This window comes from Panthera pardus, unplaced genomic scaffold, assembly GCF_024362965.1.
Source record: "Panthera pardus isolate Hobbes unplaced genomic scaffold, ASM2436296v1 HiC_scaffold_7, whole genome shotgun sequence".
Classification (NCBI taxonomy): domain Eukaryota; kingdom Metazoa; phylum Chordata; class Mammalia; order Carnivora; family Felidae; genus Panthera; species Panthera pardus.
In genome coordinates, this window is record NW_026527002.1 from 15,667,684 (window position 1) to 15,680,126 (window position 12,443).

General features: G+C 39.2%; 1 long non-coding RNA gene across 1 annotated transcript in view; it reads left to right on the plus strand.

Moving 5' to 3' along the window:
- Positions 1 to 12,443, plus strand: part of LOC109250235 (uncharacterized) — a 37,647-nt gene that overhangs the window by 6,435 nt on the left and 18,769 nt on the right. The window contains exon 2 of the long non-coding RNA XR_002072930.2: positions 8,376 to 8,416. This is a non-coding gene — a long non-coding RNA (uncharacterized LOC109250235). The remainder of the gene's footprint in view (positions 1 to 8,375; positions 8,417 to 12,443) is intronic.

Below are 12,443 nucleotides of genomic sequence, written 5' to 3' on the forward strand. Positions count from 1 at the left end.
AGAAACCTTGATGACTCATTTAGAGCTTCATAAATTGTATCTTTTCCCTGCTTGGTATAAATAGGGTTTTTCCATTTAGTATGTTGTTTGGTATATATTGCTAGACTTGATATGCATAACAACATAAGATCCTATCCGTCCATTGTGTCTCCTACACCTGGAAACTCCCTGTCCATCCAAGTACCATGCACCTCAACTAGGCAAATTCACTCAAATAAGCTGAAAAAAATGCACACAGATTAATGGCAATCTACTTCCTCCTATTTATTTCCTCATAAACTCAATTCCAGCATAGCATACTTTTAAAATAGGTATATATTATGCATTACAGAAGAATCCTAAGTGATTCTTAAAAAATAAAGTGCCACTAAAACAATTTAAAACTTTTGTGTATTCCCCTGAAATTGCATCCTTCTCCTTTTGTGCGCCTAACCCCCTTGTCCTGATGACAATTCAGAACACCTCTGGCCTTGTTCTCCAGCACTGTAAACATTTCACTGGACCCCTCGAGTGAGCAGTCCTGGTTCAGACTTCCCAAGGAGCTTAAGAGAGAACCCTTGTCCTAGTCGCAGATCTAGGCACCCTGTGAAGAAGAAAGGCAGGATTTGTCCACTGTCCTTCCCTTTACAACATAGGAGATATTGTAAAGGATAGAGAGCAGTAATACTTCTGAGCATCTTAGTCTGAAATTGGGCGAAAGAAAGGAGAAAAGAAAGACCCTTATGGCACGTCCACCACACCGTTCTTACTAAAAGCACTAATAATTCTCAATTATCAAAGCATATATTATTTAGTTTAGAGCATGCAGACGGGCACCACAAGCACCTGACAAACTCAGCTCCTGACACAAAACCATGAGCAATGTTTACTACTTCTTACTTTTCAGGAGAAATTAATCTTCACCAATGATCAGAGAAGCTGAAGGCAATACTATTAAGTGGAAGGCGAGATGTTATAGTTCTCAAGTTGAGGCTTTCACATACAGATCTTTAAAACCAAGTTCAAGCCCTTCATTTTAACCATGTACAGGCAAAGCAAGAACAGGATTCTCTGAGAAGGCTTGAACCAGATTAATGAAAACAGAATTGTACCACTCCCAACCTCCCATGTTTCCTTGGTAATGTGTGTAATAATCTAGTTAAAATCAATGAAATCAGAATTTCTTATATTTTGATAGCTGATACAACCATATTGGGGAAAAATTGGTATCACCTAGTAAATCTGAACTTGCATATACAACCCAGTAATTCTACACATAGCGTATAGCCTAAATACATACACATAACTTTTTCACAACTATGAGCTATGTTACAGAAATGTTCGTGGAAGTATTGTTTGTGAGAGGAAAACCTGAAACTACTGAAGTCCACAAACAGGAAACGGGATAATTTTGGAATATTCATACCTGGATTACAATATACATAAATGAATAAGCCACAGGTATACATAGCAACATGGATGAATCTTACAAACTTACCCAAAAAGGGGCAGGTTACAAAGCAATACATAGAGCATAGTTCCATTTTGCCTAACCTTGGCAAAATCAAACAATGCACTAAGTTTATATACAATCGTACAGAATAAAACTCTAAAGAGTATGATTCACACAGGATTCAGTATAATGGCTACTTTGAGAATGAGGAAAGAGAAGGATGTGATTTGGGAGGGGCAAATGATAGGCTTCAAAGAAGCTAGTAATTTTCTATTAAGTTGGGTAGTGGGTAAACGGGTTATTAGTCCTTGAAGCACATATGTTACACATACTCCTTTGTATACAAAATAATTTCATATAAAAATTATTAAATTTAGTGTACATAAGAATTCATGTTTAAAACGTATTTTCACAGACCCAACACTGAAACACAGGGAATCTGTTTCAGTATGTTTAGGGAGCAAGGGGATACCTCAGGTTCAGCTTTTTAAAATAAACATCCAAGGTACAACTGGAAGTGGTCCATGAGGTGTATGTACCACCCCGTGAAAAATACTAGATTAGTTTTCCAGAGTTACCAAGTTTTTTTTTTTTTAAGCTTATTTATTTTGAGAGAGGGAGAGTATGCGTGAGCAGGGAGAGGCAGAAAAAGAGTCAGAGAGAGAATCCCAAGCAGGCTCCATCAGTGCAGAGCACGATGCAGGGCTTAATCTCACAAACTATGAGATCATGACCTGAGCCGAAATCTAGAGTTGGATGCTTAGCTGACTAAGTCACCCAGGCGCCCCCTAAATTATTAAGTTTTTTTTTAATGTTTATTTATTTCTGAGAAACAGAGACAGAGCATGACCAGGGGAGGGGCAGAGAGAGAGGCAGACACAGAATCCAAAGCAGGCTCCAGTCTCCTAGCTCTCAGCACGGAGACCGACACGGGGCTCGAACTCACAAACTGCGAGATCATGACCTGAGCCGAAGTCAGACACTTAACCAACTGAGCCACCCAGGGACCTCCTAAGTTATCAAGTTTTATACCAAAGTTTACAGACTTTCTTTTTTAAGTGAAATCTTATTTGAAAAGAACAAACACAAACAAACAAGCAAAAAAAAAAAAAAAAAAAAAACCCAAAACAAAAACCAAAAACCAAAAACCCAGTTTGTAAAAAGGATCAAAACAGAGGGGTTCTGGTTAGAGTTGGGGAGGAGGCCCCAAGTCTTGTTCATTGGGCATTCCTTTCTCCCACTACAACTGCAGCCTTGAAGGCAGCTCTAGAAGTCCACAATTTCATGACTAATGGCAAAGAAACCCCCAATATCAATTCCATTCAATATATTTCAAAATAAAAAGAAGGAATTATGCAAGTTTGGCCGTGAGACAAAGGCAAGGTGAAAAACAAACCTTGGGAATATTTTAACTAGAATTTATAAAATGTGTATGCTCGTTTGGTTTGATTACACACACACAATTCACACAATCTGCATATGTGAAGGCACAACGTCTGGCACATAGTAGGTATGTGTACAGTTTAAATGGATCAATACCTTGATTCATTCCTGAACTTTGGATGAAATAGGAGTGAAAGTCAGAGACTTGTTATTCTGTGATTCTGACTTTTGGATGTAATTTACAACATAGTACTAGCCGCAACTTCTTCCACTGGAATGCTTCCAGGCAACAAAAGTAATGGATTTGTTAAGTTACCCACAGCAAACCACAGCACCCCGAACACCTGCTGAAAGAAAGAGTTTCCTAGCTACAAATGTAGTTTGAACATGCTGTCTACAGCAGATCTACTCTGCACGAAACATGTAGCCAAAGTGAGAAAGGAATGGAATGGAATATTCAAATAGGAAAAAATAGGTGGGTGGTTACATATTGGTGTAAATGGAACATCATGTAGGGAAATGTGTTCTTTCTTTCTGAATTTACATTTTATACACAAATTGTATAATTAATACTTGGCCATAAGCAAAACTTCATGAAATGGCTTTGAGAACAATTTGTGAAATAGCGGCCACATACAGAGCCCCTCCCCACCAAATACTGGTTAAGACTTATACACCATCTATAATGGCAAAAAGAACACAGAAGTTAGTATTCTAGGTGAAAACCTTTCTTATAAGCCCATTGGTTTCTGTTGATTCTCTTGGCCTTCATTCAAGAGAAGCTGGCATGGGCTGTTGCCTAGCAACAGCATGCAGTGCACTTTTCTACCAGCCCATGAAAACGCTGTCTCTGGACCTCATGCCATTTAGCACCGTGGTTTTGTAGATGATGACAATCTCTTAGGAACTTTTCTTTCCTCCCTTCAAATGAGTGCCTGAGGAAGACTATTTTAATATTCATTCCTTCATTATAAACATTGCATTTGGCTTAACAAAGACCAGAAAATCAATTGGCAACTCCCGTTTCTCTGACACTGACAGAGAAACCAGTAGGAACACATATCTTATTGAGAATTGCAATATATTTTCTTTGAATGAACTATAGACTGTTTAATACCATCCATACTAATATTTAATTAATGCCTCCTATGTGTTTAGGATATCATATCTCAACAACACAGACACTGTTCCTATTCCCATGGAACTTACTTGCCTATCCTTGAATCTCCCTAAAGGCTAAATGTTCACCCATAAGAACACATTCCAAATTCTTGTGTATTCCAGCTAAAAAGGAGGTCCTACTTTTTTAAAACCAAGAAATATTTTCAAGCCTAATTCAGATAACTGAAACCCTAGTTGGTCAGGGCCAGCTGAATCCAAGTTAGGAACTCCAGAAAAACCAAGTCAGCAGATAGGAACCCTAGCTGTGTGAGGTACCGTGCCCCACAGAAATGGTAACAGGACTTTTGAGACTCATGTCACATGATCGAGATTCTTAAATCAAAAACAATGGATGAAGGTTTTCAAAGAAAGTATCTCTGAAAGGCCAAAAACTAACTTACCAACAGTTAGGAGAGCATCAAAGGACCCATGTCCATCCTGTATCCCAGCATACAGGTTCAAGGTCACCTAGAAAATATAATGGAAGCTTCATTAAAAACATCCTGTAAGCCATTCAGTGAGAAATACTCTAAAATCCTCAACAGAGAGGACCAAGAAAGTATGACAATTCTTTAGGAACCCAAAAGAAATCTGGCTATGTAACTCTCCTTTGAAGACTCATATCACTTAGGAAGAAAATTCCTCCAATTTGAGGAAAAACAGAACAAAGCTACCAGCAAATGTTTGGGAGTAGAAAATAAAAACAATATTAAGGAGTCACAATTATTCAGCAAAGCATGAGTTACTAAGACTTGTAGGAAAGGGACAGGGCCACTCAGGTGGGTAGAAAAGTATTAGGCTAAATACCTAGTGATTGTCACAGAAGTTTATATGACATTATTTTCATTGGAAATACACAAACAGATCTTGAGAAAGTAGTATGGCCTTCAAGTTGATTTAAATATGAACCATCAGGGGCGCCTGGGTGGCTCAGTCGGTTGAGCGTCCGACTTCGGCTCAGGTCATGATCTCGCGGTCCGTGAGTTCGAGCCCCACGTCGGGCTCTGTGCTGACAGCTCAGAGCCTGAAGCCTGTTTCAGATTCTATGTCTCCCTCTCTCTGACCCTCTCCCGTTCATGCTCTGTCTCTCTCTGTCTCAAAAATAAATAAACGTTAAAAAATAAATAAATAAAATAAATATGAACCATCACTATTCAAATTTGTCACAATGTAAACCTAAATCCAAAGAGCCTACCTGTTCACAAAAGACTGGAAGGCATCCTTAGGTTTAGGGCCCTTTGACTGCGTCAGGCCAGAAACAGATTAAGTACTTTTTTAAAGTTTCAGGAAAGGAAGAAAAGAGAAGAGAAGAGAAAAAGAGACAAAGGGAGAAAATTTCAACAGAAGATTGTGTTATGAAGAAAGTTTTGGAACTGTTCTAGCCTGATTTTCACTTTATTTAATGCCAGCTAAATGCTTTCTCTCCAAAAATATTTAACTAAAAAATAAAAGAGGCAATACAAAGTTCTCTGAAACCTTTTTCCCCTTCAGACACAAAACATAATAATGGGAAAGTAATCCTATCATTATGCTTACATGATAAGCAATTTCTTTTTTTTTTTAAGTTATTTATTTATTTTGAGAGAGAGAGCGTGCACAGGAGAGGCAGAAAGAGAAGGAGAGAAAGGCTCCAAGCAGGCTCTACACTGTCAACACACCCCAATGCGGGGCTCGAACTCAAGAACCACGAGATCATGACCTGAGCTGAAATCAAGAGTTGGACACTTAACCAACTGAGCCACTCAGGTGCCCCAAGTAATTTCTTAAAAAGAGAAAAATAGGGGCGCCTGGGTGGTTCAGTCGGTTAAGCGTCCGACTTCAGCTCAGGTCATGATCTCACGGTCCGTGAGTTCGAGCCCCGCGTCGGGCTCTGTGCTGACAACTCAGAGCCTGGAGCCTGCTTCAGATTCTGTGTCTCCCTCTCTCTCTGACCCTCCCCCGTTCATGCTCTGTCTCTCTCTGTCTCAAAAATAAATAAACATTAAAAAAAAGAGAGAGAGAGAAAAATAGAAAGAGATTGAAAGAGAGCCTATGTCAATTAAGTTCCATGTTCTTGGTTGACAGAAATTACTTTAGTGACATCTCTCATGTACATACATACAATACTTTTAATAGCAAAAACAACATATAACAAAGGCTCTGTATGCTCATTTTTTTAATGGCACTGTCTGCCTATGTAAACCCACATTTACCTGGGTCCTCTAAGCTTAAATTATTGACTACCCCTACAAATATTTCAGAATCCCTCCCTAACACACCTCACAACTCTTGCCTTTTCCAAACTGTAAGACGTGCTAGTGATTTCCTCCTTTTTAGGACCCCTGTGCAAATGTATCTCTTTCCTCCACACACTGATAGAATAGTTATGCTGGAGTGCCTGAAACCACAGAGCCTCCTCGGGGTAAGTCAGCCAAATAGCTCTTGTGATGGAAGGTAAGAAGTCTTCCTAGGGGAGGGGACATTTGAGTGGGACTCCTAAAGCCACATTAGCTCTAACACTCTTTGTCAGCTGTGCTAAGTGATAGAGCTGAGCCCACAGGTGTTCTTCATTCACTCAGGAATTTGTGGATTCTCTCACATAATCATAATGGCTATTATATTTTTTAAAAAACACTTCCCCATTGATGTGACTTGACTAGTGAGGCATTTTCTCCCAAGAGCCCATTCCCCAAGAGGTTGGGTGAAGAAGAGGCTGTGACTCAGGAGTCACCTCCCAAGAGAATTAGTGAAAGGGGATTCCACCCCTTCTGGCCAAGGTGGGTAGTAGAAAGAGGGAGATGGGGAGAGGAGCCTGGAGAAGGGCCAGGGGATTCCAGGGTACCCAGATTCACTCCCTATGCCACCTCTATTATAAAAGGAGAAAACCAAACACAGCCAGTATTTCCCTGTTTTCCATCTAAGACTCTGAGAAGAGATTGCCCCACAGGGTAAGCACAAAATCAGGAAGGACCCGGTTTGGCACCCACAGCTGCCCTCCGCTCTTGTGTGCCATTTGGAGGCAGCATTGTTAGCAGAAGTCACTGCCTGATGAGCTTTCTAGGACTGGAGAAAGGTGACCAGGCCAGGGACCAAAGCCAAGTCTCAGGCAAACCTCAGGAGCAGAGAAAGAGGGGTGGTAGGCCTGAGTCAGCAGGGAGAAGCCCCAAGCCTGACCAACAAGGAACAGACCTCAAGTTCAGCAGCTAGTGCCAGAGGGTTCCCTTTCCCCAGAGGCCTGCACAAAGGCACATACATGCAGGCACACACACACGTTCATCTTGTTCACATGATAAATTTATTCTATAAGACCTGACCCTAGCCTCTGAAAAGACACACCAGTCCCTCAGGCCAAGACTATCACTCACTATCTTGTCTCCACTGCATCTTGTCTACTCTGTGGTAGGACTCATCAGGCATGCATATTTGACTTTACCTTCCCCACAAGCCTGTAAACTATACCTTCTTCATCTCTGCATCCCCAGCTGTAATGAGAGCACCTGGCTAAGAGTAGGTCCTCAAAGTTTTGTTTGCCAAGTGAATTTATAGAAATGGACATAACAGAACCTTTCTATCAGGAAAAAAAAAAAAAAGGTGTTTTTGTTAAGACCTACTTTATGCCAGGCTCTGTAACATGCACTTTTATATAGACAATTTCATTTGACCCACTCTCCAACCTGCAGAATAAGTGTTATCATTGTCCTTGTATGAATGAGCACTCTGAGGCTCTGGAAGGATGAAGGGACTCCCCCAAGAATACATAACTAGGAAGTAAAGGGTCAGGGTTAAACTCCATGTCTTCCATCTCCAACAGGAAGACTTCACAATGTCAAAGTTTCTAAATAGCTTTCCACACTGCACTCTAGTAGAGTAGAAACATCCACATAACACTAAAAAATAACACGTATGAACTATGGCTCACACGGAAACTTTGATATCTCTTCGTATGATTATAATTTAACAGCATCAATTCGCATTAGTCGCTTAAATTTTCTGTCCTGGTGGGTAGCCGATAGGGTGAGGAGGAGACTGGAAGGCATGGTGCCAATATCCCCCACCTTGTCACAGGCAGCCGATATCTTACAATAGTTGTTGGGTCTCCATGAGACTAGGATCAAACAATGAATGTTGTTAGAATCAACTGTGAGGCCACAGCTGCACAGAATAAGAACTGGAGGGTGACTTCAACAAAACCAAGTGAACTGTTTTAATGATGGATACATTTTTCAATGAGATGAGCTTTTCCCAGGCCCTACTGGGCGTTCCTCTGAGCTATCATGGTGAGTCACAGGTTTGACAAAGCTTTCCTCCACAACTTTGAGGCATTAGGAGGTTGTCAGAAAACTCACACTTGTGGTGGAGATCTGTTTTTGAAGTTGTACAGAATTACCAATTAATGAGTTCTCGTATTATTCTTTTACAGCTGGGTGCATCTGGATGAGACTCAACCACAAAGGGGCCCAGGTTTGTATATCATGAATTCTAACTTCCAGAGACATATCTGGTCTCACTGTTGCCTACTCTATTTGCCTTTGTGTTCTGGAGACCTGATAACTCCAATGAATAGGATGATTAACAAAATCTTTAATTCTTTTCAAGTAGCTCTTCTTTTAATTACTGCAGATGCACCAGATCCTCTAAGCAGGGCTATAAAGCATTTGGGTTTGTCCGCCTGTGATAAGCTCCACAAGGCAAATGCCCACGTGCCAAGCCATAGGCAGACATGGAACTGTAGAATGGATTACAAATTCTAAAAAGTATTTTATTGGTAGTAAACTCACGCTCAGAAAAGAAAGACAGTTGGTCAATACATAATACTCAAAGGGTCAGCTTGGCAGCTGGCAGATAATAGATGCTCTTAAAATATTTCTCAAATAAATAATGCTGTTAATAGACCCTCCACCATAACATCAGCTGTAGTATTCTTCAACTTGCTTTCAAGTTCCCATCTGATATAGATTATAGAGAATAGATTTAATTTTATTCAGAATAATTTTTAAATTTGCCAAAAAATGCAAAGTATAACAAATATCCATATGCCCACCACTCATATTAATCGATGTTAATAGTGTGTCACATTTAAGACTTTTAATAAAAGAAATAACAACTAACATTTATTGGTATTTAACCATGTATTCCAAGTGCTTTACATACATCAATTTGATTAAATCTTAAAAAAAAAACTAGGAGATATGTTAGTTAATATCTCAATTAAAAAAAACTTTATTTAATGTTTATTTATTTTTGAGAGAGAGAGACAGAGACAGAGACAGAGCATGAGCAGGACAGGGGCAGAAAGAGAGGGAGACAGAATCTGAAGCAGGCTCCAGGCTCCGTGCTGTCAGCACAGAGCTCAACGCGGGGCTCAAACCCACGAACCGGGAGATCATGACCTGAGGCAAAGTCAGATGCTTCACCAACTGAGCCACCCAGGTGCTCTATCTCAATCTTACAGAGAAGAAACTAAGGTATGAATTTTAAGATTGTGCCAAGTCATGCAGATGTAAGAGCCTGTATTAGTTTGCTAGGGCTGCCATAACAAAGTACCAAAGGTGGTATGCCTTAAACCACAGAAATTTATTTTCTCATAGTTCTGGAGGCTAGGAATCTGAGATCAAGGTGTCTACAGCATTTCTTCTCAGGCTTTTCTCCTTGGCCTGTAGACACCTGTCTTCTCCCTGTGTCTTCAGATGGTCTTTCCTCTGTGCATATCTGCATCCTAATTTTCTCTTCTTATAGGAACACCTGTCATATTGGATTAAGACTTAACCTACTAACCTGATTTTAACTTAATTACCTTTTTAAAGGCCCTGTCTCCAAATACAGTCACATTCTTAGTACTGAAGGTTAGGACTTCAACATATCAATTTCAGGGGGGACACAATTCAGGCTATACCAGAGGCAGAGCTGGTATGCATTCCCAGGAAGCTACGACCCAAAGCCATGTCCTTGCTGTCTACAGTAAAGCTGCTTCTGATAACAGTGAAGTCCTCATCGCACACTTTCTCAAACCCAGTCTCCCCATCCCATCCATTTTCACAGAAGCAACATTCTCACAAAGTTTATGCTACTTTTATAAGTTAACCTACCCAACATGCATCCTTAATATTATGTGTTTCTAACAAGTACTAATTTTAAAATGCCACCCTTCTCCCAAACAAGACAAGAATCTTAAATGTGTTTTAACTTCTCTCCAAACAGCATCACATGCTCACACCTTTCATGTTACTGGTGTCTAGTATCCTAACCATCATTTTAACCACCTTCCCCTACAAATTAGTTACTAGTGCCAACATGTATTTAGGCTTAACAGCAGGTTTAATTGATTTCCTTGGTCAGGATTTCTTCCTGCATTTGGGTTCATTTTCCTTGTTGCTAAAGCACTTGCGTGAGCATTTCTCTCAGTGAGGGTCTGAAGGTAGGAATGTGCTATATCTGTGTATATCTGGAAATGTCTTCATCACTCTTACTTGATACAATTCTAGGTTCAAGTTATTTTCCCTCAGTGCTTTAAGATAAGATTCCATTATTTTCTAACATCTATTGTCCCTGGTAATTAACTCCTATGATTCTAATTGTCATATGTTTCCAAGTTTGAAAGTAACCTGGTTTTTCTCTCTGATATCTTTAAGTCTTTTCCCTCTTTTTCCTTAAAGTTCTACAGTTTTATTATGATGTGTCTACATGTGAATTTGATTCTATTTACCCTGCTTGAGACAAATATCTTTTTTCCATTCTAGAAAACTCTCAGTCATTACCACTTCAAATACTCTCTCTTCTATTCTTTTTATTTTATCCTTCTAAGTCTCTAACAGAAAAAGTTATAGCTGTTCATTGTACCTTCAATATCTTCCATGTCTCTTAACTTATCTTCATTTTCTCTAAGTCCCCAACTCAGTAGTGAGTTCCAGGTGATTAGCCCAATTCTGTTATCTACTCTACTTCACTAGTTCTGTCTATCCCTGTATCTAGATTATTGTTTAGCCTATAAAACAAACATTTCCTTCAAAGGCACAAGTTCTTTCAAAAATCCTCACTTGCCAACATTCAGTGATAGCTAGCATTCATTTCAAAGAGCTTTGTTCATAAGGCCATAACACTGTAGTGAAATGATTTCCCCAGATGCAACAACAGTAAAAAATCTAAAACCTATAGTTCATAGATTATCTATTGTATGCATTGCATTCACGGAGAATCTGTACTAAGAATGGCAGTACAGTCAAGCAATGCGTTTCCAGAAATGGTAATGAAGTGCAGCCAAAATAGAGATAATTATTTTAATTAATGGTAATGATTTTAACGGTTGAACATTTTAACTAATTAATTATGATTGATTGCTTGTTACTAATCAGGAATATGATTTGAAGTTGTAATTGAAAAACCAGGAGCAAGAGGTTCTGCAGAGACCATATTACAAGCCTACTGAGATCAGGGGCATAACTTTTGCCTTGAAAACTACTTCCTGGAGCATTCCAGTCCTTTTTACTTCATATGTTTCTTAAAATAAACTGCTGGAACACGGATTTTAATTCCATGTTTAGGATCCTTTATCAGAAATAGAAAATTGAAGAAATGTATTATGGTATTGTGGCTATAGCTTTTAATATCATATTATTCATCTAAATTTTATTCTTATTAACTTTTGAGTCTAAGTTGTCTTTCTTTAGATAAATACTTTGGATATAAGAAGCTACTCAATTAGTCTACTCAGACAACATGAAACTTTTTTTTATTTTAATAAGCAAATTGACAGAATTAGTTTGCTATATAATTTATATGTAGTACTTTGGACACTGGATTGTTAATCTTTTTAAAATCTGACAAACTAAAAATATCACATAGAGAACAGCCAAAAACAATGAGATAAGCTTCTTTTGACTCTTTCATCTATTGTTCTAATGGTTCTGTATAAGTTGGCAAGTCACTATCTCCACATGACCTGGGATCTATCTTGAAGTAATTCTATGTGTTACCTTACTATGGTAAGGTGGCTATTTTCATCTAATCCTTTACTATAAGAGAAAAACCATGTTACTCCACTTCTATTTGTTAGATAAGGAGAGGTGGGAAGAGAGAAGGGAGGAATAGTAGAGCGATAATAAGGCATGGTAGGTTTAGAAAAGGGCAGAAGGTCAGTGTAGCTGTGGTACAGGGTGTGAATACAGAAAGTGGAAAGAAATAAGACTGGAGGGGTAGGTGGAAGCCAACTTGCAAAGTCTCTTGTTTGTCACATTGAAGAGTCCTGTGGGCAAGGAGGAAAGGCTGGAGATCACCAGGGAGAGGATGACATAATCAAATATATTTTAAGGAAGGCCATACTGAAGCACCTATTGGAAGACTGATGGGAATGAGGACAGAAATTAAAAAGGAGGCTGTCCCTATAGTCCAGATGGCAGACAATGAAACCTTGGACTAAGGCAATGATAAGGGGCATTCCTAGAATAAGACTGCTTGGATTTGGTTAACAGTTAACTGTACGTAACTATTTAAA